Raw genomic sequence first — 23356 nt, 5'->3', positions numbered from 1 at the left:
GAATAGCACATAGTAGCAGCATCTATAAGATGACATAAAGATTTGTAAAGAACACACGGATCTGACAGTTTCAGAACCGTTGACTAAAACCTCTCTCACGAGCAAGACGTGATCAGACCCCATAAGTATATGGGTGTTGGATTCATTGGAATCACATGGTGATGTGAACTAGATTATTGACTCTAGTGCAAGTGGGCGACTGTTGGAAATATGCCCTAGAGGCAAAAAAAAATTAGTTATTATTATATTTCTTTGTTCATGATAATCATTTATTATCCATGCTATAATTGTATTGCTTGGAAACATAGTGCATGTGTGGATACATAGACAAAACACTGTCCCTTGTAAGCCTCTAGTTGACTAGCTCGTTGATCAAAGATGGTCAAGGTTTCCTAACCATAGGCAAGTAGTGTCACTTGATAGCGGGATCACATCATTAGGAGAATCATGTGATGGACTAGACCCAAACTAATAGACGTAGCATGTTGATCGTGTCATTTTGTTGCTACTGTTTTCTGCGTGTCAAGTATTTGTTCCTATGACCATGAGATCATATAACTCACTGACACCGGAGGAATGCTTTGTGTGTATCAAACGTCGCAACGTAACTGGGTGACTATAAAGATGCTCTACAGGTATCTCCGAAGGTGTTCGTTGAGTTAGTATGGATCGATACTGGGATTTGTCACTCCGTGTGACGGAGAGGTATCTCGGGGCCCACTCGGTAATACAACATCACACACAAGCCTTGCAAGAAATGTGACTTAGTGTAAGTTGCGGAATCTTGTATTACGGAATGAGTAAAGAGACGTGCGGGTAAACGAGAATGAAATAGGTATGCGGATACTGACGATCGAATCTCGGGCAAGTAACATACCGAAGGACAAAGGGAATGACATACGGGATTATATGAATCCTTGACACTGAGGTTCTACCGATAAGATCTTCTAAGAATATGTAGGATCCAATATGGGCATCCAGGTCCCGCTATTGGATATTGACCGAGGAGTCACTCGGGTCATGTCTACATAGTTCTCGAACCCGCAGGGTCTGCACACTTAAGGTTCGACGTTGTTTTATGCGTATTTGAGTTATATGGTTGGTTACTGAATGTTGTTCGGAGTCCCGGATGAGATCCAGGACGTCACGAGGAGCTCCGGAATGGTCCGGAGGTAAAGATTGATATATAGGAAGTCCTGTTTTGGTCACAGGAAAAGTTTCGGGCTCATCGGTAGTGTACCGGGAGTGCCGGGAGGGGTGCCGGGGACCATCGGGAGGGGTGTCACGCCCCAAGGGGTCTCATGGGCTATGGGAAGAGATAAGCCAGCCCCTAGTGGGCTGTAATAAGTTCCCACTAAGGCCCATAAGGTTTGAGAAGGAAAAAACACAAGGTGGAAAGAGTTTCCAAGTGGGAAGGTGGAATCCTACTCCAAGTAGGATTGGAGTAGGACTCCTCCACCTCCAATTTCGGCCAAACCTTGAGGGTTTTGAGGCTGCCTCCTCCCCTCCCTCCCTCCTATATATAGTGGGGTTTTAGGGCTGATTTGAGACAACTTTTGCCACGGCAGCCCGACCACATACCTCCACGGTTTTTCCTCTAGATCTCGTTTCTGCGGAGCTCGGGCGGTGCCCTGCTGAGATTAGATCACCACCAACCTCCGGAGCGCCGTCACGCTGCTGCTGCTGTGCGATCTACAAGGGTATGTAGATCGGAAATCCCCTCTCGTAGATGGACATCACCATGGATAGGTCTTCGTGTGCGTAGGAAATTTTTTGTTTCCCATGCACCGTTCCCCAACATTGCAGACACTTATCTTCAACGAAGGCGGTCAGGCCTGCGTTCTCCACCAAATAATAAAAGTCCTCATAAAGTCCGGCGGCGCATAAGAACACATCGCTTGGCCACTCGCACGCTCGAACTTCTGCAACTCGGGCGACCGGATACTTGGGTTTCTTCTTCTCACTTTCATCATCCTTGGGGTCACGGCTTGAAGAGCCTCTTAAGAACCTCCTCATCTTTTCCCTTTTCTTCCTCATAAAATTTCTGAAATTTTAGTGACTCTAAGGAAAAGTGAACAAGGCCCAACGAAACTCGTGGCAACTACTCCCAAAAGTGCCTAGAGGCCATATCACGCATCAAAACTGCTTGGGACCAGCTAAAATTAGCATGCAAAGCTCAAGAGCAGGGTCACCAAGGCAGCAAAAATACCCTTCATATAAGGCACTAGAGAAAAAACTAATTGGACCAACGGAGGAGTCACTTACCAAGGTGCAATTTCCCCAAAACAGTTTGGTGAATGGTGCTTTGCATAAGGAGATCGAAAATCACAGCAAGAATAACAAGAACACGAGTTTGAGCTGCGAAACGATTTTTTTCGGAGGTAGGAGAAGTAGATGGGAGCTAGAATAAGTGGAGGGGGTGCACGTGGGCCCCACAAGCCTGGTAGGCGCGGCCAGGGGGGTGCCCGCGCCTCCAGGGCTTGTGTCCCACTAGTGCAGCCCCCTGACTAGCTCTCCGTCTTAGTATTTTTCAAAAAATCCAGAAAAAATCATACTTGATTATCAGGACATTCGGAGAACTTTTATTTTCACGGTACTTTTCTTTGGGACGCAAAAACAGAAAACAGGGAAAACTAAACTAAATCTATCATTTTTCTTCTAAGCAACCGAAGGTGAAAGCTTGGAACAGAGGTTTGTGACTCCTCGATTCATCCATCTCATGGTCATTGAAAGAAATCCGTCAATGAGGTTGATAAAGTCTGCTTGACAAACCTTTTCGAATCGCAAAAGAAGAAGGAGAATTTTCGAATAGTCACTAGGTTACCTCAATGGGGATGTGTATATCCCCAACAATCAAATCATACTTCATCTTGGTAGTAGGTATAGGGCATTCCAAGCTCCCAATAAGAATCGATGATTTTTTTCGATAGCATTGATGCAATGTACTCGATATTGTTTCTTCAGAAAGTGCACCGTATGCTCATTAATGTTGACATGGAAAGTGACATTGCCTTTGTTGCAATCAATAGCAGCCCCTGCAGTGTTTAAAAAGGGTCTTCCAAGGATGACCGCCATGGCATCATCCTCGGGAATATCTAGAATAACAAAGTTTGTTAAGATAGTGACGTTGGCAACCACAACAGGCACATCCTCACAAATGCCGATAGGGAAAGCAGTTGATTTGTCGGCCATTTGCACATAGATTTCAGTGGGTGTCAACTTATCAAGTTCAAGTCTACGATAAAGAGAGAGAGCGGAATAACACTAACACCGGCTCCAAGGTCGCATAAAGCAGTTCTAACGTAGTTGCCTTCAATGGAGCAAGGTATAGTGGGCAGTCCGGGATAACCTAGTTTCTTAGGAGTTCCACCCTTGAAGGTATAATTAGCAAGCATGGTGGAAATCTCAACCTCAGGTATCCTCCTCTTATTAGTCACAATATCCTTCATGTACTTAGCATACGGAAACATTTTGAGCATATCTGTCAAACGCATTTGCAGAAAGACGGGTCTAATCATTTCAACAAATCGCTTAAAATCCTCATCATCCTTTTTCTTGGATGGTTTGGGAGGAAAGGGCATGGGTTTCTGAACCCATGGTTCCCTTTCTTTACCATGCTTCCTAGCAATGAAGTCATTCTTATCTTATCTCTTATTCTTAGGCTGTGGGTTATCAAGATCAACAGGTTCAATATCCACATCCTTATCGTTGCTAGGTTGAACATCTTCATGAACATCACTATTGATATTATCATTAGGCTCATGTTCATCACCAGATTGTGTTTCGGCATCAGAGACAGAGACATCATTTGGATTCTTAGGTGTAACAGCATCAGGGTTGGTAGCGTGCAAGCTCCTATCATCTTTCTTCTTCTTCTTAGGATGACTAGGTGCATCAGTGCTAACTCCTTGAGAATCTTGCTCAATTCTCTTAGGATGACCCTCAGGATACAAAGGTTCCTCGGTCATTCTACCGCCTCTAGTGAAGACTCTAACATAATTGTCATTCAACTCATTGCGCAAGTCATTCTAAGCATTAAGTAATTGTTCTACTTGAGTAGTAACCATAGAGGCATGTTTACTCAGGAGCTTAAGATCATTGAAATTTCTGTCCACACAATCACTTAAATGACTAAGCATACGAGCATTCTGTTCTAATTGTGTGCTAACATAGTCATTGAAATTCTGTTGTTTGGCAACAAAGTTATCAAATTCATCCATGCATAAGCTAGCAAGCTTATCAAAAGGAATATCACTCTCATTGAATCTACGAATAGAATTTACTTCTACTACCTGTATCGGGTTATCAAGACCATGGGTCTCTTCGATAGGTGGTAGATATTTGACATCTTCAGATTTAATGCCTTTCTCTTTCAAAGATTTCTTAGCTTCTTGCATATCTTCAGGACTGAGGAATAGAATACCTCTCTTCTTAGGAGTTGGCTTAGGAGGTGGTTCGGGAATAGTCCAAGCATTCTCATTGCACAAGATATTATTCAATAGGATCTCACATTGTTCTACAGTTGTTCCCTAAAAACACAACCAACACAACTATCCAGGTGGTCTCTAGAAGCATCGGTTAGTCCATTATAGAAGATATCAAGTATTTCATTCTTCTCAAGAGGGTTATCAGGCAAAGCATTCAGTAGCTGGACAAGCCTCCCCCAAGCTTGTGGGAGACTCTCTTTTTCAACTTGCGCAAAGTTGTATATTTCCTGCAAGGCAGCTTGCTTCTTATGGGCAGGGAAATATTTCTCAAAGAAGTAGTAGATCATATCCTGGGGGCTACGCACACAACCAGGAGCAAGAGAAGTGAACCATGTCTTAGCATCATCCTTTAGCAAGAAAGGAAACAACTTAAGGATATAGTAGTGGCGGATCTTTCCCTCACTCGTGAATAGGGTGGCTATATCGTGCAGTTTCGTAAGATGTGCTACAACCGTTTCGGACTCATAACCGTGAAAAGGATCAGATTCGATCAGAGTGATTAACTTAGGGTCGACAGAGAACTCATAATTCTTATCGGTCACAAAGATAGGCGAAGAAGCAAACTTCGGGTCATATTTCATCCCAGCGTTCAAATATTTTTCTTTCCACTTGCGCAGTAATTTCTCAACATCATAGCTATCCTTACAAGAAAGAAAGTCCTGAGCTATCTCTCCCTCCATAACATAACCCTCAGGCATATCAGGCAATTCATATCTAGGAGAGCTAGTTCTAACAGGCAAAATAGTAGGTTCTACTTCAATAATCTCAGAAGTTTCAGAAGTATCATCACATCTTGTAGCAACTCTAGCAATTTGTGCATCAAGGAATGCACCTAGTGGCAAAGCAGTATCAAGCATAGCATCATCACAAGTATCATGGATAGAAGAAGTATCATCATCAAGCACATGCGACTCATCAAAATTTCTAGCAGGAGGTGGTGTCGCAAACTTACTCATAACTGAAGGTGAATCAAGCGCAGAGCTAGATGGCAGTTCCTTACCCATCCTCGTAGTTGAGGGCAAGACTTTAGTTCTTGGATCTTTCAGATTTCTCATAGTGACCAGCAGACGTAAATCCCAAGTGACTCACAGAATATAGCTATGCCTCCCCGGCAACGGCGCCAGAAAATGGTCTTGATAACCCACAAGTATAGGGGTCGCAACAGTTTTCGAGGATAGAGTATTCAACCCAAATTTGTTGATTCGACACAAGGGGAAGCCAAAGAATATTATCAAGTATTAGCAGTTGAGTGGTCAATTCAACCACACCTGAAAGACTTAGTATCTGCAGCAAAGTATCAGTAGCAACAGTAGCAACAGTAACTAGTAGCAACAAAGTGACAGTAGTAGCAGCAAAGTAAGAGCAATAGCAACAGAGTAACAGTAGCAGCAGTGAGAGCAGTAGTGGCAATGTAACGTAGCAAGGACCAGTAGGAAAAACTCATAGGCATTGGATTAGTGATCGATGATTATGCCGGATGTTATTCATCATGCAACGGTTATAACACAAAGAGATATGTAACTAGCTCCAGTTCGTCAATGTAATGTTGGTGAAAAGAACTTGCATGACATCTATTGTCCATCCCTCCCGTGGCAGCGGGGTCCTAATGGAAACTACAGGATATTAAGGTTCTCCTTTTATTAAAGAATCGGACCAACGCATTAACACTTGGTGAATACATGAACTCCTCATACTATGGTCATCTCCGGGAGTGGTTCCGGCTATTGTCACTCCGGGGTTGCCAGGTCATAACACATAGTAGGTGACTACAACTTGCAAGATAGGATCAAGAACACACATATATTGGCGACAACATAATAGGTTCATATCTGAAATCATGGCACCCGGGCCCTAGTGACAAGCATTAAGCATGGCAAAGTAGTAGCAACATCAATCTCAGAACATAGTGGATGCTAGGGATCAATCCCCGTCAAAACTAACTCGATTACACGATAGATCTGATCCAACCCATCACCGTCCAGCAAGCCTACGATGAGATTACTCACGAACGGTGAAGAGCATCATGGAATCGGCAACGAAGGAAGGTTGGTGATGACGATGGCGACGATCTCCCCTCTCCGCAGCCCAGAAGGGACTCCAGATCTGCCCTCCAGAGGAAGAACAGGAGGTGGCGGCGCCTCCGTATCGTAAAACGCGATGAACTCTTCTCATTGATTTTTTTTCTGGACGAAAGGGACTAAATAGAGCTGAGATTGGAGGCGGTGGAGCTTCGTGGGCCCCACAAGCCTGCCAAGCGCGGCTAGGGGGGCACCTGGTGGGCTTGTGGGTCTCAGCTCCACCCCTCCGGTTGATTCTTGCGCCAGTATTTTTTATATATTCCACAAAAAATCCCCATAAATTTCCAAGTTATTCCGAGAACTTTTATTTCTGCGCAAAAACAACACCATGGCAATTCTGCTGAAAACAGCATTAGTCCGGGTTAGTTCCATTCAAATCATGCAAATTAGAGTCCAAAACAAGGACAAAAGAGTTTGGAAAGGTAGATACGACGGAGACGTATCAATAGCCACCCAGTTATGTTGTGACGTTTGATGGACACAAGGTATTCCTCCGGTGTCCGGGAGTTGCATGATCTCATGGTCATAGGAATAGATACATAGACATGCAGAAAATAGTAGCAATAAATTGTCACGATCATATGCTACGTTCATAGTTTGGGTCTTGTCCATCACATCATTATCCTAATGATGTGATACCGTTATCAAGTGAAAACGTTTGTCTATGGCCAAGAAAGCTTGACCATCTTTGATCAACGAGCTAGTCAACTAGAGGCTCACTAGGGACAGTGTGTTGTCTATGTATCCACACATGTATTTGAGTTTACAGTCAATACAATTCTAGCATGGATAATAAGCGATTATCATGAACAAGAAAAAATAATAATAACCGATTTATTATTGCCTCTAGGGCACATTTCCAACATGAACAGGAATCCAATTACCCGTAGGGGGTATTGTGCTAAGAGAAGTGGAAGATATAATTGACCCCCAAGCAGGACAATGGGACGAGGCACTTATTTGCAACGTCCTTTCATCAGTCGATGTGCATACAATTCTACAAATTGCTCTTCATGTGGAGGTCGTTGAAGATTTTGTAGCTTGGCAACATACAAGGTTTGGGACCTTTTCCGTGTGTTCGGCATACCATGTTGAATTTGAGCATCAGTTCGGACAACACTTGAATCGGACTACCCCAAGTAGTGCCTCACTAAATGAGGCTTGGAAAGATCTTTGGAAACTTCGGCTACCAGGGAAGATAAAATGCTTTAGCTAGAAAGTGTTGAAGGGGGTTCTACCATGCTATGGTGTCCTTGCTAAAGACATATTCCTCTGATCCCGCAATGTCCGATATGTTCCATTGGATTAGAAGATATACAACATTGCTTGTTCACTTGTTCCACGGTGCACGTAATTTGAACGGAGTTAGGGCTATCTCAGGAGATTGAACGGGTGGTTTGCCAGGACCAATCAGGCTCTATTAAGCTTGACAGCCTAATCTGGTTGGAGTCCTCAATACATAACATTCCTATAGCTGAGCTCGCCCTTGTAGCAATGTGGCTTATTTGACAACAAAGGAGAATCTATACAAAAGGTGAAATAGTTAAGATGCCTCAACAAGCAGCAATGACGATTCGTGTGCTAGGAACAATTTTTTTTACGAGCAAACACTCCAAATCAACCTACTCGAAAGCGAGATCATATATGGAAGAAGCCGGCGGAGGGAGTTGTTAAAATAAATGTTGATGCTTCTTTTCATGCGGATAGGTTCACGGGATCGTGTGGTGTAATTGCTTGCGACAACCACGGTAAGTTCCTAGGTGCAACGACTCATCTATTACCGCATGTGGCAAGTGTTGAAGTAACAGAACTAATCACTATTCTATGTGGGTTAAATCTTGGAGAAAATCTAGGGTTTACGGAGTTGGCAGTTGAGTCTGACTGTCTCAATGCACTTGATGTCATCCCTGATCCAAATACATATATGGGAATAGGCGTGCCAATCATAGCCGAGTGTTCTCTCCTGGCACTCAAGTTTGCTACTATCACTTTTGATCACTGTAGTAGAGAGGCAAATTCGGTCGTGGATGCTTTAGCGAAACATTATATTAGTTATGGCAAGTGTGAAACATGGGAAACTGTCATGCTTAACTATATTCTTCACCATTATGTAAATAATTTGGCTATAATTTGATGAATAAAGTTTGTGATGCTAAAAAAGTCCTATATGACGCTCTTTGCTTCAAGTTTCTAGGGCTTCGTGTAGAGCGTCGAGTTGGCGGGATGTTTGGGCCGTTTTCAGTTTCCACGAGTTCAAGATCCGAAAAGGCTGCAGCCGTGGGATATCAAACCCAGGATCTCGTCTTGACTCCTGAGAGAGAAGCCAATAAAACTAGCTGACCCAACGTGCTACAGTCATTATAAGACAACACATACCATTAAGAACCAGACCTAGCGCAGAATCATTTTTTTTAAATTATGAACGCAATTGTTTTCTAAGGCAGTGCAAATCTTTAAATTGTGAAAACATTTTCTGAAAATCGTGAAAAAAATTCTAAAAAGGTAACATATTTTGTAATTCCAAAACAAAATTCGGAAAAGTGAACATTTTCTTAAACTCCTCAAGAAACTGAAAATAGGAACATTTAAAAAATGCACTATTTTGAAAAGGAAATCATTTTCTAAATTTCCAAACATTTTTTCAAAAAGTTGTGAACATTTTGACGAACTACATACGGAACAAAATTTGAAAAAATGATCAACTTCTTAAAGGTGAACAATTTTTTGAACTCCTCAAAATGGACATTTTGCAAACAATTTTTGAAACATGAACATGTTTTAAATTAACGAACAATTTTTTATAATATGAACATATCTTGAAATACTAAACAATCTTCGAAACGTACAAATTTTGGAGCACGAACATTCCATTTTTTTTGCAAAAACATCAATTAGTTTTTGAATAAATGAAATGTTTTGAAAAAGGAGAACATTTCTGAATTTACGAAAAAATTGGAAACATTATTTTTTTAAAATTTCTGATTTTTTTGAAATGGGAACATATTTTGAAACTTCAAAAAAATGAAAACATCTACATGTCTTGAAACAGGAACATTTTTTGCAAACATGTACATATGTAGAAATTCTCAAATACTTATTGAAACACGAATTTTTTTTTGAAAATGCAAACATTTAAAAAAAATTGAGAAATAAACAAACAGAAAAGGAAAAAGAAACAGAAAAAAGGAAAAGAGAAAAGAGAAATAGAATAGAAAAAAGTCGGGCTTAGGAACCTTCTAGAAGTTTCCAAAAACCATATAAAACCGATTGGGAACCTCTAGAAGGTTCCCAAAACTAGTAGTAAAACTGTACAAACAAGAAAAGTTACGCTACTAATTGGGCCGACCCACTACGTCGATCGCTCGCGCCTCTATGTGGGAAGCGTCGACATTACGATGCAGTGAGCGGCGTATAGGATTTTCCCTTCGTTGCGGTAAGGAGTCGCTCCTCGCGGGCGTGCCTGACTGGGCTGGCCCATTGGTGACGAGATTTGGACTTCAATGGACCCGACAACTCTTGAATTTATGGCTATTAGAGAGGCCATGTCACTTATTGATGATCTTTTATAAGAGGAGGAGTTGTGGCTATTATAGAGGTCATGTCAATTATTGATGATCTTTTATGAGAGGAGGATACACGTGGCCTCAGATTGTAAGGTTGAGTGAAGGACATACAATAGAAAAATACAATGAGTTATGGAGCAATCACACATGAAATTATACATCACAAGGCTACATTTGTTAATTGCATTACACATCATGAATTTAAGAGCTCAAATATCGAAGCTCACAAACTCACGAGACATACTTATCCTTAGGTTCTAGCCGTCATGTTTGGTTAGGCCAGTTTAATGGCTTTCTATTCATCCCTATAAACATTGTTACCGTGCAATAAAAAGCTTCAGAGTTTGTCTAAAAAATCTCTATATTTATCTTCATCTTTAGTTCTTTATTACTGATAATAAATCAAACTTTGTTTTTCTTAAAGCCACCCAAAAAATCCACACGGACATATTACCACCATTGATTTGCCCACCGTGATTAAATCTAACTGTTAAAATTAATCTAATCCAACGTCTAAATGTGTGCTTAGCAATTAGCATCGCAAACACTCACAAGGGCTGATTATGTGCATCAGTAATGGGTTTTCAACTAACACATGGAATGACAACTCGCTTCCGAGGGATGGGATGGTTCATCCCTATGGCTATATTGGACCAAATCCCTTCATGATGGTGTCCGAACTGATAAACAATACTTCGGCTACCTAGAACAATCAATTTGTGGAAGCAATGTTCATGCCAATGGACGCACTAGTGGAAGCAATGTTCATAACAATGGACGCACTGAGTATACCATTGTGCACACGGAGTTTGCCGAATTTCTGGGCATGGAATTGTGAGAAACATGGTGTCTTTTGTGAAATTGACGTGCAAATGTTAGTAGCAACAAACAAACACCGCGAGGCATGGCCGGAGGGACTGACCGGCCTTTCAAGTACTAATTCAGAAGAGGGTGCATGGAAAACTTTGTGAAAAACCAATGTCCTGGCCAAGGTTAGAATTTTCTTATGAAGATTATCTAAACACTCATTACCTACGAATGACGTTAGAGCACACACTCACATGACTCACTTTAGCTACTACGGACTTTGTGGGGTTCAGGACTTGTGGTGCAACTCACTGGTAAAGCGACGCCCTATACAAACAGTTTTTACCCGTTTTCTCGATGAAGTTTTAAACGGACGCCTTGTGTGTGTGTGTGTGTGATATGAGGGTCCATCCCACACGACACAGAAAAATCATCCACGATGTCGAGCGAGAGTGCAAATGTTTCGCAGAACTAAGTGTATGCGATGTATGCCTCTATCAGAGACAAGAGACATTCGTCAACCGTTTGCGGCGTATCGTATTTCCGAAACACTCCATTCTTGATACTTGTGTGGGATCCAAGTACCATCGCACACGCTATTTTGAGGTGCAATATTTGTGATGCGCGCTATATCATAAACGGTTTATGATTATAAACCGTGTACGATAAGGAGACTATCACACACATTAAGTTCTACTGTACCATATTTGATAGGATCTAAGAGCGGATACAGTTGTTTGTATAAAACCGTATGCGATAGTTGAAACTATCCCACACCTTGCATTGTTGATAAATGTTTGTGATATATAAAATGTCCCAAACATTTCATCAATGGTACCCATGTAAGATGGATACGTATCGCATGTGTTCTTCTATGACCAACGTTTATGATAGGGGCGACATCATAAAAAGTTCATGATTCCAAAGTATGTGCGATAAGGAGACTATCACAAACATTTGATAGGAAGCAACTATGTGTGTTGGTGTTGTTAACCTCACATGTTATTTCTTGGCTAACTGTGTGTGAAGTAGAGATTCGTCGCACACGTAGTGAGTGGAGAAACGTGTGTGATCTTGAGGGATTATAAGCTGAGGGATGAAACTAAAGTCGGTGGAAAACTTCGATCACTCTCATTGTTGTCATGTGTAAGTGTCACATCCCTGATCCCTGTTTGGGTTTAGCAAGTTGTGCTCATGTCTTCTTTCCTTGGATCCAAGAAAACAAAATGAAATCCAAAAGCAAAGCAAAGAAATCCAAAGCAAAACCCTAGCCACTCTTTATTCATGAAATAATTCAACTCCTGCCAAATCAGTGAATCCAAAATGGCCATTAGAAAAGTTCATCTTTTCTGATAAATTTTGAAAACAAAATATCACAGGTGAAATATATTTTCAAAATTCTTTTGACATTTTAAATTTAAGTTAAAAGCTACTGAAATCAATTATATAATTGATTTCAAATATTTCAAAGTTTCCAAAAATGTTGAAAACTTTATACGTGGTTGGAAATATTCCAACTAACACTCCAGTATCATTCAAACTATTTTAGAAATAGTTTGGAACCAAAAATAAATTAAAACAAAGTCAGTAAGTAAATATCAGAAACATAAATGAAACAAATGGAAAGAAACCTTACATGTCGCTCACCTGAGGCCCAGCCCACCTCCACGCATGTCGTCTTCCTCCTTCGCCAGTCGGAGGAGGAGGTGGCTGCCGCTCCTCCCGGCGCGCCCACGCACCTACGTGCACGCCTGCTTCACCCCGATGCGCTGGTGAGGGTTGATAAGTCTCCCGGGATCCATTCCCACCTCTTCCCCCTCCTCATTCGCGCTCTCTCCTCTCTCTCTTCCTTGGCCGCCATGACCGCGAGCTCGAGCTCGAGCTGGGCATCGCTCCAACCGTCCTCCCCCGCCCCTGAGTGTGTCGTTCGCTCCGCCTCGTCAAGCTGGTCATCACTGCCAAAGGAAAGAAGCCCCCGAGCCCTCCATCGCTGGATCTCCATCGTCTTCTTCCTTGGATGGCCGACGTTCACCACCGCCGTTCTCCCTCCTCAGGCCATCCCCGAGCAAGCTTTCGACACCGCTGCACTCCCTGTGAGCTCAGGGTGCTTTCCCCCTTGTTTCCCCTCTCGATTTCGAGCTGTAGGCCTAGTTTCACCGGAGCCCGACGAGGACTGCCGCGGTAGCTCGTCGCCGGTGGCCCTATGGTGACCGGTTGGTCCATCTAAGGCGTGCAATGGCTCCAGCTCGTCGCGTAGATGCTCTAGGAGCCCAGCCCCACGCGAAATGCCCTCTGTTTTGATGACCTCGATGATGGCCGAGCTTCCGCCGCCGCCAAGCTCATCGCTGGCGTCGATTCCAACCACACCAGCCCCTGGGGTTTCCTCCATTGTGCGCGCCGTCGATTGGCCGTTCTCTCTTTGGCCTCTGCCGTGCATTTGATCATCGGAGACGCGTTTTCGATGCCCACCGCCATCCCTGGTGCTCCCGGAGGCTCACCGCCGGCGAGATCGACCTTGTCGCTGGTGGGTTCAACCCCCGTGAGCCTATGACAGGTGGGGCCAGCCCCTGTCTAATTAAGTTCAATAACAATAAAAATAACTTATTTAATTAACTTAAACAGACACTGACATGTGGGTCCTACTCTGTTAATTATCTAATTAAGTTAAAATTTAACTAAAACTGGACAGAGTTACTGACCAGTGGGTGCCACTTCTCAGGTTTTACTTTCAACGGCTAGTTGGACCTGCTGATGTCATGCTGATGCAATAACTCATTTTCTGTTTAAAAATAATTCCAGAATAAGTTCAAACTTTGGAAATTCTTAGAAAATTAAATATAACTCCAAATTTGACAAATAATATATGTAAAGTGATCAGACAAATTCAAGGAATCCAATGGTGCTAGTTTCAAGCATGAAAAACAAAGTTATAAAACAGCATCAGGTCAAATCAGTTATAGGAATTTGATAAATTATAATTCAAATGATATTTCAATTATGATTTCAAATCAAGATCACCCAAAGGGTTCTGTTGGCCACCTCAAACCATGCTACATTGCATTTCATGCATCATTTTGTTGCATATGATTGATATTGTTGTATGTTATTATTTCGGTAGGCTGTCCCCTCCTGATACGATTGATTATCCGACTGACGGATATCACCCCTTGGCTAAGCAACAAGGCAAGCAACCATTTTGATCATCCCGATAAATCCCATGTTCTCGCTCCTGCTCTTACTTATTGCATTAGGTCAAAATGCTTTCAATGCTTTTACCACGTTAGTTGAACCCACTTCCTTTGCATGACCTGTCCTTGTCACAGTAAATAGCTGAACCTTGCAACCTAGCATACCTGGTAGATGCTTGAGCCATGACGTGTCTTATCCTGCTATGCATGCTATGCTTAGAGTTGTGTAAGGTCTGTCATCTGGGTGATGAACAGTATCGTGAGAATGTGTTTAGTTAATAAAGGTTGTGTGTTGAACATGATTTGGTAAAGGTACCGGTGAAAGGCTATGTAAGAGTACATGGCGGGTTGTTTCATTGGAACCGTCCTTAGGAACTGAGTTCCGCGTATGTAATCCAAGACTAGATACTACCACACGTTGGGATACTTAATTGACCCTCTCGACTTATTAATCGCCTAGTACTCTGTCGAGGAGTTGCAAGTAGTTTCTGGTGTTTATAGTTATGCTCGAGGCCGTGCATAGTGCTGACCTTAGAGGTGGACTATGATGCGGTAGGCAGTGGCACGGTGTACCAAGTGGCACCCGGATGGTGGGCTTGGGAACCCTGCGCACATCATTTGGGGCCGTGGCGGGAACCTCGGTCGGACTTTCGTGTGGGTTACCCTCAAATAGGCAATAAACCTCGACTAGGTATTAGCATGATCAACGGTCGTGGCTGACTCCCTCGCTGGGCTTCCGCTTGATGGTTGCCGAGGTGCATGCCGTGCACATGGCGATAAGTGGCGAGAGCGTGTGTGAAGAAGTACACCCATGCAGGGTTATGATCTATTCGAATAGCCGCGTCCGCGGATATGGAGTACTTGGAAACATATGTTGTTCATAGACAACTATAATGGCTACTCATAAAATTGTCAAGATAATTGTGAGTATCATGGATGGCATTTCCGTAGGGAGACGGAATGATTCCACGATGGAGTATTGTTGTGGTGTTAGTGGACTCGTGTGCAAGAAAACAAAGTTTTCAAAGCTATTTGAAAATGCAAGTTTGTCTAGCCAAGAGTCAAATGCTGGCTTTCTGCATGAAACCCCACAACTCCTTGTTGATACATTGCATGAGTAGATAGATAATCCTAAAGTCTTGTTGTGTACTTTTGTACTCACGTTTGCTTAATAATTTGTTGCACAGGTTGTTAATGACCCTGATGGAGGGTTTTATCTAGACGTTGACGATGACGAGTAGCTGGTGTCCCAGCTACGATCTGGCCCTAGGTTGGGTCTGTTGATAGTCAGGCCATGAGCCTTTTACCTTTCCATCTTTCTGTACTCAAACGATTTTAATCTTCCGCTGGCTTGTAAGACTTGTTTGAATGACTTGTGATGATGGGTCGTGAGACCCCTATCTGTGTAATATTATGTGTGAGGCTCTTCCGAGCCTTCTAAATATAGTTTGTATGTTTATGGTTATGTTGTGATGCCATCGATGTATCTATGCATATCGGTATGGCATGCGTACGTGTATTGTACTTGATATGTATGGGGTTCGAATACATAGTCGTATGCCTTAGTAGCACTCCTTACAGGGAAATGCCCCTTTGTGATTCCATCGAGCCATGGTAGTTCGCTACTGCTCCGGACACATTGGTTGACCGACATGTGTCCTTCTTAGCTGATGTGTCTGTCCATTTGGGAAATGTCATGCGTATGTAATGGAGTCCTTGTAGCTTGCTACAACTCGTCTACATTGGCTAATGACCCACACCTGCTTTGCTGGGTCATGGACGCCTTTCCTTGTACGGAACTGCCGCTTGAGTTTATGACTAGGCATGTCGATCCGGGTTCTTTGACAGTGGAATATGCGAGTCAAAAGGCGCAAACGGTTCCGGCTAAGGTAAGGCTGCAGCCGTGGGGATAACCGTGCGTGAGACTGCAAAGAGATGTGATGTGTTACATGCTGGATTCCTATGGCTTAGGATCGGGGTCCCAACAACGTTGGTATCAGAGCCTGACTGAATGTAGGATTACTAAGCCAAACTGGTCGAAGTTGAGTCTAGAATTGCTTTAGTTATATATAAGGGAATTGTTTGTGGAAGGGAACGTAAGAGTCTTGCTTCTCTTCTCAATTGTTTGTGGAAGGGAATTGTTTGCTTTAGTTATTGTTTGTGCAAGTTGAGTCTTTTTTTGCGGGGACTAAGAACTAGGTTACTTATCTTTCTCTCAGGATCGTGTATTACTGATCGGTAGACTATAGGACAACGAGTCGAGACTTACTCCGGGTTTCTTTTATTCCAAGGAAAAGAAAGTAAGTTTTTATGACCATGGAATTGAACTTGCTAGTTGAGTGCTTACGCTATCTTGTCTGTTGTGGGTTGTCTCAAAATTGCTTATGCTGCCCAATTTTGTCTTCAGAGCTCTAATGCTTTTTGCATTACTCTCTATTTTCAGATGCCTGGCCGTCCTTATCGTCAGGTGGTCCGTTTGACTAGGTGCATTGATGTGTCCGGTCACACGGCCATGCTAGTCAGGATGATGTCCGTACCCGGTTACCGCTGGTATCCAGAGTACACAGTGGAGCAGCAGTACCGGGATTTTAATTAGAGTCAGTATCTGTGCACCGTTAGGGTATTCCCAGATTACCCTGGAGCCGAGGAGCCGATCCATTGGTCTTATGGATTGGGGGTTACTGTTGACATGGCAGTACAAGATGCTCCCTATTCAATGTTGACCATTATGAGGGACAGACATGCACCGCTGCAGAATTCAGAGTTCTGCTATGTTCCTGCCTCTCACCTCAGTGGGGTCTACTTTGATTCCTCTATGGAGGATCCGCTGCTGCAGTCCACCGCCGAGATGTTAGAGAATAGAGATAGGGATGCTCGTGCCCTTCGTATGGAGCTCTATGCTACACGTTCCCGTCTGTGGATGGCTTTGACACAGCTGGCACATGTAGTCCAGACAGGGTATGGTGATATGGAGATGTTGAACCCTGTTAGTACCCATCTTCCGGCTCATGTTGACTGGCCTGCTATAGGAGGAGTCACCCCTCTTCGGGGTCCTCTACTACCACCAGTCACGGGACCAAGGTCACACCCATGCCCTTACGGTTCCGAGGGGTCTCAGGCTCGAGTATTTTTCTGATCCGCAGGTTGAGCTTCTAGGCCATGGAGGCAACCTTTATGAAATGTTCTATGCGGATGCCTAAACCCGTGAGTGGAAGAGTAGTATGATAGTAGCTCTACTTCCACAGTCCTGTGTGTCTTGTGGAGTATGCTTATGTCGTGAGATGAATTCCGGAGGCATAGATAAATAATGTATATGAAGCTTGGAAAGCCTCTGATGAGTAGTATCATCTTTTTAGTAGTTTGCTCTTCGGTTAAGGTTGTACTGAACTATGTAATGGTGTGTATGAACCATGGTGTATGTATAGCAGTTGCTTGTTACCATGTTATTCTGATGTTCATTTCCGCATTCCATGTGTTCAGTGCATTCTTAATCCATAGTTAGTATTGATGTTGCTATTGGTCTAAGCTGTGAGTTTGTTTGTCAGGATGGTGTTCACCATGTTGAACCGTGCCCCTGCTCATGAGCAGGGAGAGTGTAGTCAAGCATCGCAGGAGGAACTGCCTTACCCGCCCTCTCTGGCGGAAGTTATGCTTGAGGCAGAAAGAAACAAAAGGGAGACCAACCGTTTGCTAGAGCGTATTGAGAAAAATACGGCTCGTCAGCCGAAGAATGATGCAGTGTCCCTCAATGACTTCGTGAAGCTGAATCCTCCGAAGTTCCATCACTCCATGGACCCCCTCGACGCTGATGACTGGTTGTGCAGTATATCGCGCAAGATTCGCTCTGTGAATGTTTCTGAGGCCGACAAGGTGACCTTTGCGGCGTACTTTCTGGAAGGACCCGCCAATCGTTGGTGGGCGAACTTTGAAGCTATGCGTCCTGCCGGACCAGCAGCCACATGGGCAGACTTTAGTGCAGCCTTCCGTCTGCGCCATATTCCAGAGGGTGTGATGGACAAAAAGAGAGAGGAGTTCTATGCATTCACCCAGGGAAAATTGACCGTGGATTCTTATAGCTGCGAGTTCGGTAACCTCGCCCGCTATGCAACTGAAGAGGTGTCAACTGATGCCAAGAAGCAAGCAAGATTCCATAAGGGTCTGAGCCCTGAACTTCGTCGTGACCTGCGCCTCCACGAGTGTACAAGTTTTCAAGCTCTAGTCAACAAGGTGATCAGTGCAGACACTGGTCATACCGACCATGAAGCCACAAAGAAGCACTCCCGCGACTCTGGCTCGCCATCTGGTTCCGCGTTCCCAAAATGCAGGTTGTGGGTTCCAAATAGCTCTGTGCCGCTAAGATATACCCCGAGGCCATCCTATGTGGTGCCTCAGGCGAATCCGATCAACCCTCCAGCAAAACCCTATGGTGGCCCAGCTAGCAATGCTGCACCACATGCCAATCAGATGATGTGTTACAAGGGTGGAGAACCAGGGCACTATTCCCGAGAGTGTCCTTAGAATATGGGTGCCAAGCAACCTAGAAAGTCCGTTGGGCAAGGCAAGTCGGGCAAAGCTTACTATGTGAAGCCAACTCCTGCACGTGGCCGTGTGAACTATGTTTCAGCAGAAGAAGCTGCAGAGGATCCTGACGTCATTTTGGGTACGCTCCTTGTCAATCATCACCCAGCGTCTGTTCTTTTTGACACTGGGTCATCTCATTCCTTCATTTCAGAAAGTTATGCATAGTTACATAACATGTCTTTCTGTGATATGCCAATCCCATTGGTTTTCCAAACCCCTGGTACTAAGTGGCAAACCTCCAGAATAACCTATGACAATGAAATTCTAGTAGACAGGTTAGTTTTTCTGGCATCTTTAATAGCCCTGAAATCTTCGGATATCAATATCATCTTGGGTATGGACTGGATGTCGGTCCATTATGCCAAGATTGATACTCATTCTAGAAATGTCCAGCTTACCCATCCCTCGGGTGAGATAGTCAATGTCTCTACTCGAGTTGCCAAATGCCAACTCTATTCCCTCAATTCCAACCCTCTTCCAGAACTTCAAGACATTTCGGTAGTCTGTGAATTTCCAGATGTTTTTCCAGAAGAACTGCCATGAATTCCAGCTGACAGGGATGTAGAGTTTGTGATAGAACTTGTTCCGGGAACTGTCCCAATAGCCAGAAGACCTTATAAGATGGCACCCTTGGAGCTAGCCGAACTTAAGAAGCAACTAGATGAGGCCTTGAATAAAGGTTTCATTCGTCCTAGATCTTCTCCTTGGGCTTGTCCCGTCCTCTTCGTCAAGAAGAAAGACGGAACGGATCGGATGGTTGTAGATTACCGACCAGTTAACCTAGTCACCATAAAGAACAAGTATTCACTCTCCACGATCAACGACCTGTATGATAAGCTCGCTGGATCCTTAGTCTTCTCCAAAATGGATTTGAGGTTGGGTCACCATCAAATCATGATCAAGAACGGGGACATATCAAAAACGGCTTTTGTCACTCGTTATGGCCAATACGAGTACACCGTCATGTCCTTTGGTTTAACCAATGCCCCAGCCACCTTCTCTCGCTTGATGAATTCAATCTTCATGGAGTATTTGGATAAATTCGTCGTAGTATACCTCGATGATATTCTCATCTACTTGAAGAACGAACAAGAACATGCCGAGCATCTAAGGTTGGTATTGATGAAACATCGAGAGCACCGCCTGTATGCCAAGTTTTCAAAATGTGAATTTTGGTTACCAGAAGTGACCTATCTAGGTCACGTAATCTCTAGTAAGGGTATTGTTGTCAATCCCGAGAGAGTTCAAGCAGTCCTTGATTGGACTCAACCTGAATCGGTTAAGCAAGTTAGGAGTTTCCTTAGTCTAGCGAGCTATTGTCGCCGCTTTGTCGAGAATTCCTCCAAGGTTGCAAAGCCTCTAACTGAACTCCTCAAGGAAGATAAAAAGTTCGAGTGGACAGCACAGTGTGAGCATAGTTTTCAGGAACTGAAAAGACGCCTAACTTCTGCACCTGTGTTGCTACCACCAGATTTCTCTAAGGACTTTGTTATCTATTGCGACGCCTCGCGACAAGGATTAGGTTGCATTCTCATGCAGGATCATCATGTGATTGCATACGCATCTCGGCAGTTGCGTCCACATGAGGATAATTATCCCACACATGATCTTCAGCTTGCAGCTGTAGTCCATGCACTTGAAACCTAGCGACATTCTTGGTAATCGTTGCAAAATATTCACTGATCACCAAAGTTTGAAATATATCTTCACGCAATCGGATTTGAATCTCAGGCAAAGACGGTGGGTTGAGTTCATCACATATTACGACTTAGGGATAACTTACACCCCCGGGAAGACCAATGTTATGGCTGATGCACTAAGTCGTAAGTCTTATTGTAACAATCTGATGCTACAACGAGGTTAACCACATCTCTATGAGGAATTTCGGAAGTTAAATCTTCACATTGTTCCTCAAGGATTCCTTTCTACCCTGGTGGCGAAGCCTACTCTTAAGGATCAAATTATAGCCGTGCAGGCATATGATAAGGGTATATCCCGGATCAAGGAGAATATTGCTAGCAGAAACGCTAGAGATTTATCTATTAATGAGCAAGGTGTTGTGTTCTTTCAGATCCGTCTAGTGGTTCCTAAGAGCAAATGTCTACGACAGTTGATCCTTAAGGAGGCTCATGATTTTCCTCTCACCATTCATCCTGGTAGTACTAAGATGTATCACGACCTATGCTAGAGGTTTTGGTGGACTAGTATGAAGAGAGAAATTGGTGAGTTTGTTGCGAACTGCGACGTCTGTCGCCGAGTTAAGGCAGAACACCAGAGGCCTGTTGGCACCCTTCAACCTTTAGCTATTCCTGAATGGAAATGGGATAAAGTCAGTATGGATTTCATCATCGGATTTCCCAAGACCAAGAAAGGAAACAATGCTATTTTTGTGGTCATTTACCGTCTTTCCAAAGTAGCTCATTTTCTTCCAGTTCATGAGAGTATAACAGCTAGCCAGCTAGCAGAGTTATATATCTCTCGAATAGTGTCTCTTCATGGTGTTCCTCTGGAGATTAATTCAGACCGCGGAAGTATCTTTACTTCTCTGTTCTGGGAGAGTTTTCAGAATGCCATGGGGACTCACTTATCTTTTAGCACTGCTTCCCATCCTCAATCAAGTGGTCAAGTAGAAAGAGTGAATCAAATCCGAGAAGATATGCTCCGAGCTTGTGTTATATCATTCGGTATGAATTGGGAGAAGTGGCTTCCATTCGCCGAATTCGCTTATAACAATAGTTATCAATCAAGCTTGGGCAAAGCTCCTTTTGAAGTTCTCAATGGACGAAGATGTCGAACACCTCTTAATTGGTTAGAAACCGGAGAGAGGCAACTCTTTGGTCCGGATATGATCCAGGATGCAGAAGAGCAAGTTCACATTATTCGTGAAAAGGTGAAAACAGCCCAGTCTCATCAAAAGAGCCAATATGATCGTCATCATAAGGTTGTGAGCTATGAAGTTGACGAGAAGGCTTACCTTCGGGTTACACCTTTGAAGGGTACCCATCGTTTCGGTATCAAGGGCAAGTTGGCTCCTCGTTATATTGGTCCTTTTCGCATTCTTGCCAAATGAGGAGAAGTTTCCTACCAATTGGAACTTCCTCCGCATCTTTCCAAGGTTCATGATGTATTCCACGTCTCGCAACTCAGGCGTTGCTTTTTGGATCCTATCCGTGAAGTGGACCACAAAACGCTTGATCTCCAAGATAACCTATCATACCGAGAATACCCTGTGCGTATGCTTGATCAAGCTGAGCGTACCACTCGACGTCTAAACCTCAAGTTTCTTAAAGTTCAATGGTCAAATCATTCTGAAAAAGAGGCAACATGGGAAAGAGAGGATCGTCTTCGACTTGAATATCCCGCGCTATTACTGATGACTTATAAATCTCGGGACGAGATTCTTTTGAGTGGGGGTGAGTTGTCACATACCTGATCCCTGTTAGGGTTTAGCAAGTTGTGCTCATGTTTTCTTTCCTTGCATCCAAGAAAATAAAATGAACTCCAAAAGCAAAGCAGAGAAAACAAAAGCAAAACCCTAGCCACTCTTTCATAATGAAATAATTCAACTAGTGCCAAATCAATGAATCCAAAATGGCCATTAGAAAAGTTCAAATTTTCTGATAAATGTTGAAAACAAAATATCAGAGGTGAAATATTTTTTCAAAATGCTTTTGGAATTTTAAATTAAGTTAAAAGCTACTGAAATCAATTATATAATTGATTTCAAATATTTCGAAGTTTCCAAAAATGTTGAAAACTTTATATGTGGTTGGAAATATTCCAACTAACACTCCAGTATCATTCAAACTATTTGAGGAATAGTTTGGAGCCAAAAATAAATTAAAACAAAGTCAGTAAGTAAATATCAGAAACAGAAATGAAAAAATGGAAAGAAACCTTACCTGTCGCTCACCTGAGGCCCAGCCCACCTCCATGCCTGTCGTCTTCCTCCTTCGCCAGTCGGAGCAGGAGGTGGCCGCCACTCCTCCCGGCGCGCCCACGCACCTACGTGCACGCCTGCTTCACCCCGATGCGCTGGAGATGGTGGATAAGTCTCCCGGGATCCATTCCCACCTCTTCCCCCTCCTCATTCGCGCTCTCTCCACTCTCTCTTCCTCCGCTGCCATGACCACGAGCTCGAGCTCGAGCTAGGCATCGCTCCGGACGTCCTCCCCCGCCCCTGAGTGTGTCGTTCGCTCCGCCTCGCCAAGATGGTCATCTCTGCCAAAGGAAAGAAGCCCCCAAGCCCTGCATCGGCGGATCTCCATCGTCTTCTTCCTCGGATCTCCGACGTTCACCACCGCCGTTGTGCCTCCTCAGGCCATCCCGAGCCCGCTTTCGACGCTGCTCCACTCCCTCTGAGCTCAGGGTGCTTTCCCCCTTGTTTCCCCTCTTGATTGCGAGCTCTAGGCCTAGTTTCACCGGAGCCCGACGAGGACTGCCACGGTAGCTCATCGCCGGTGACTGGTTGGTCCATCCGAGGCCTGCAATGGCTCTAGCTCATCGCGTAGATGCTCTAGGAGCCCATCCTCACACGAAATGCCCTGTGTTTCGATGACCTCGATGATGGCCGAGCTTCGGCCGCCACCAAGCTCGTCGCCGGCATCAATTCCGGGCACCCCAGCCCGTGGGGTTTGCTCCATCGTGCGCGT

Source organism: Hordeum vulgare, chromosome 1H (genome assembly GCF_904849725.1).
Source record: "Hordeum vulgare subsp. vulgare chromosome 1H, MorexV3_pseudomolecules_assembly, whole genome shotgun sequence".
In the NCBI taxonomy this organism is placed as follows: Eukaryota; Viridiplantae; Streptophyta; class Magnoliopsida; order Poales; family Poaceae; genus Hordeum; species Hordeum vulgare.
This window is presented reverse-complemented; position numbering follows the sequence as displayed.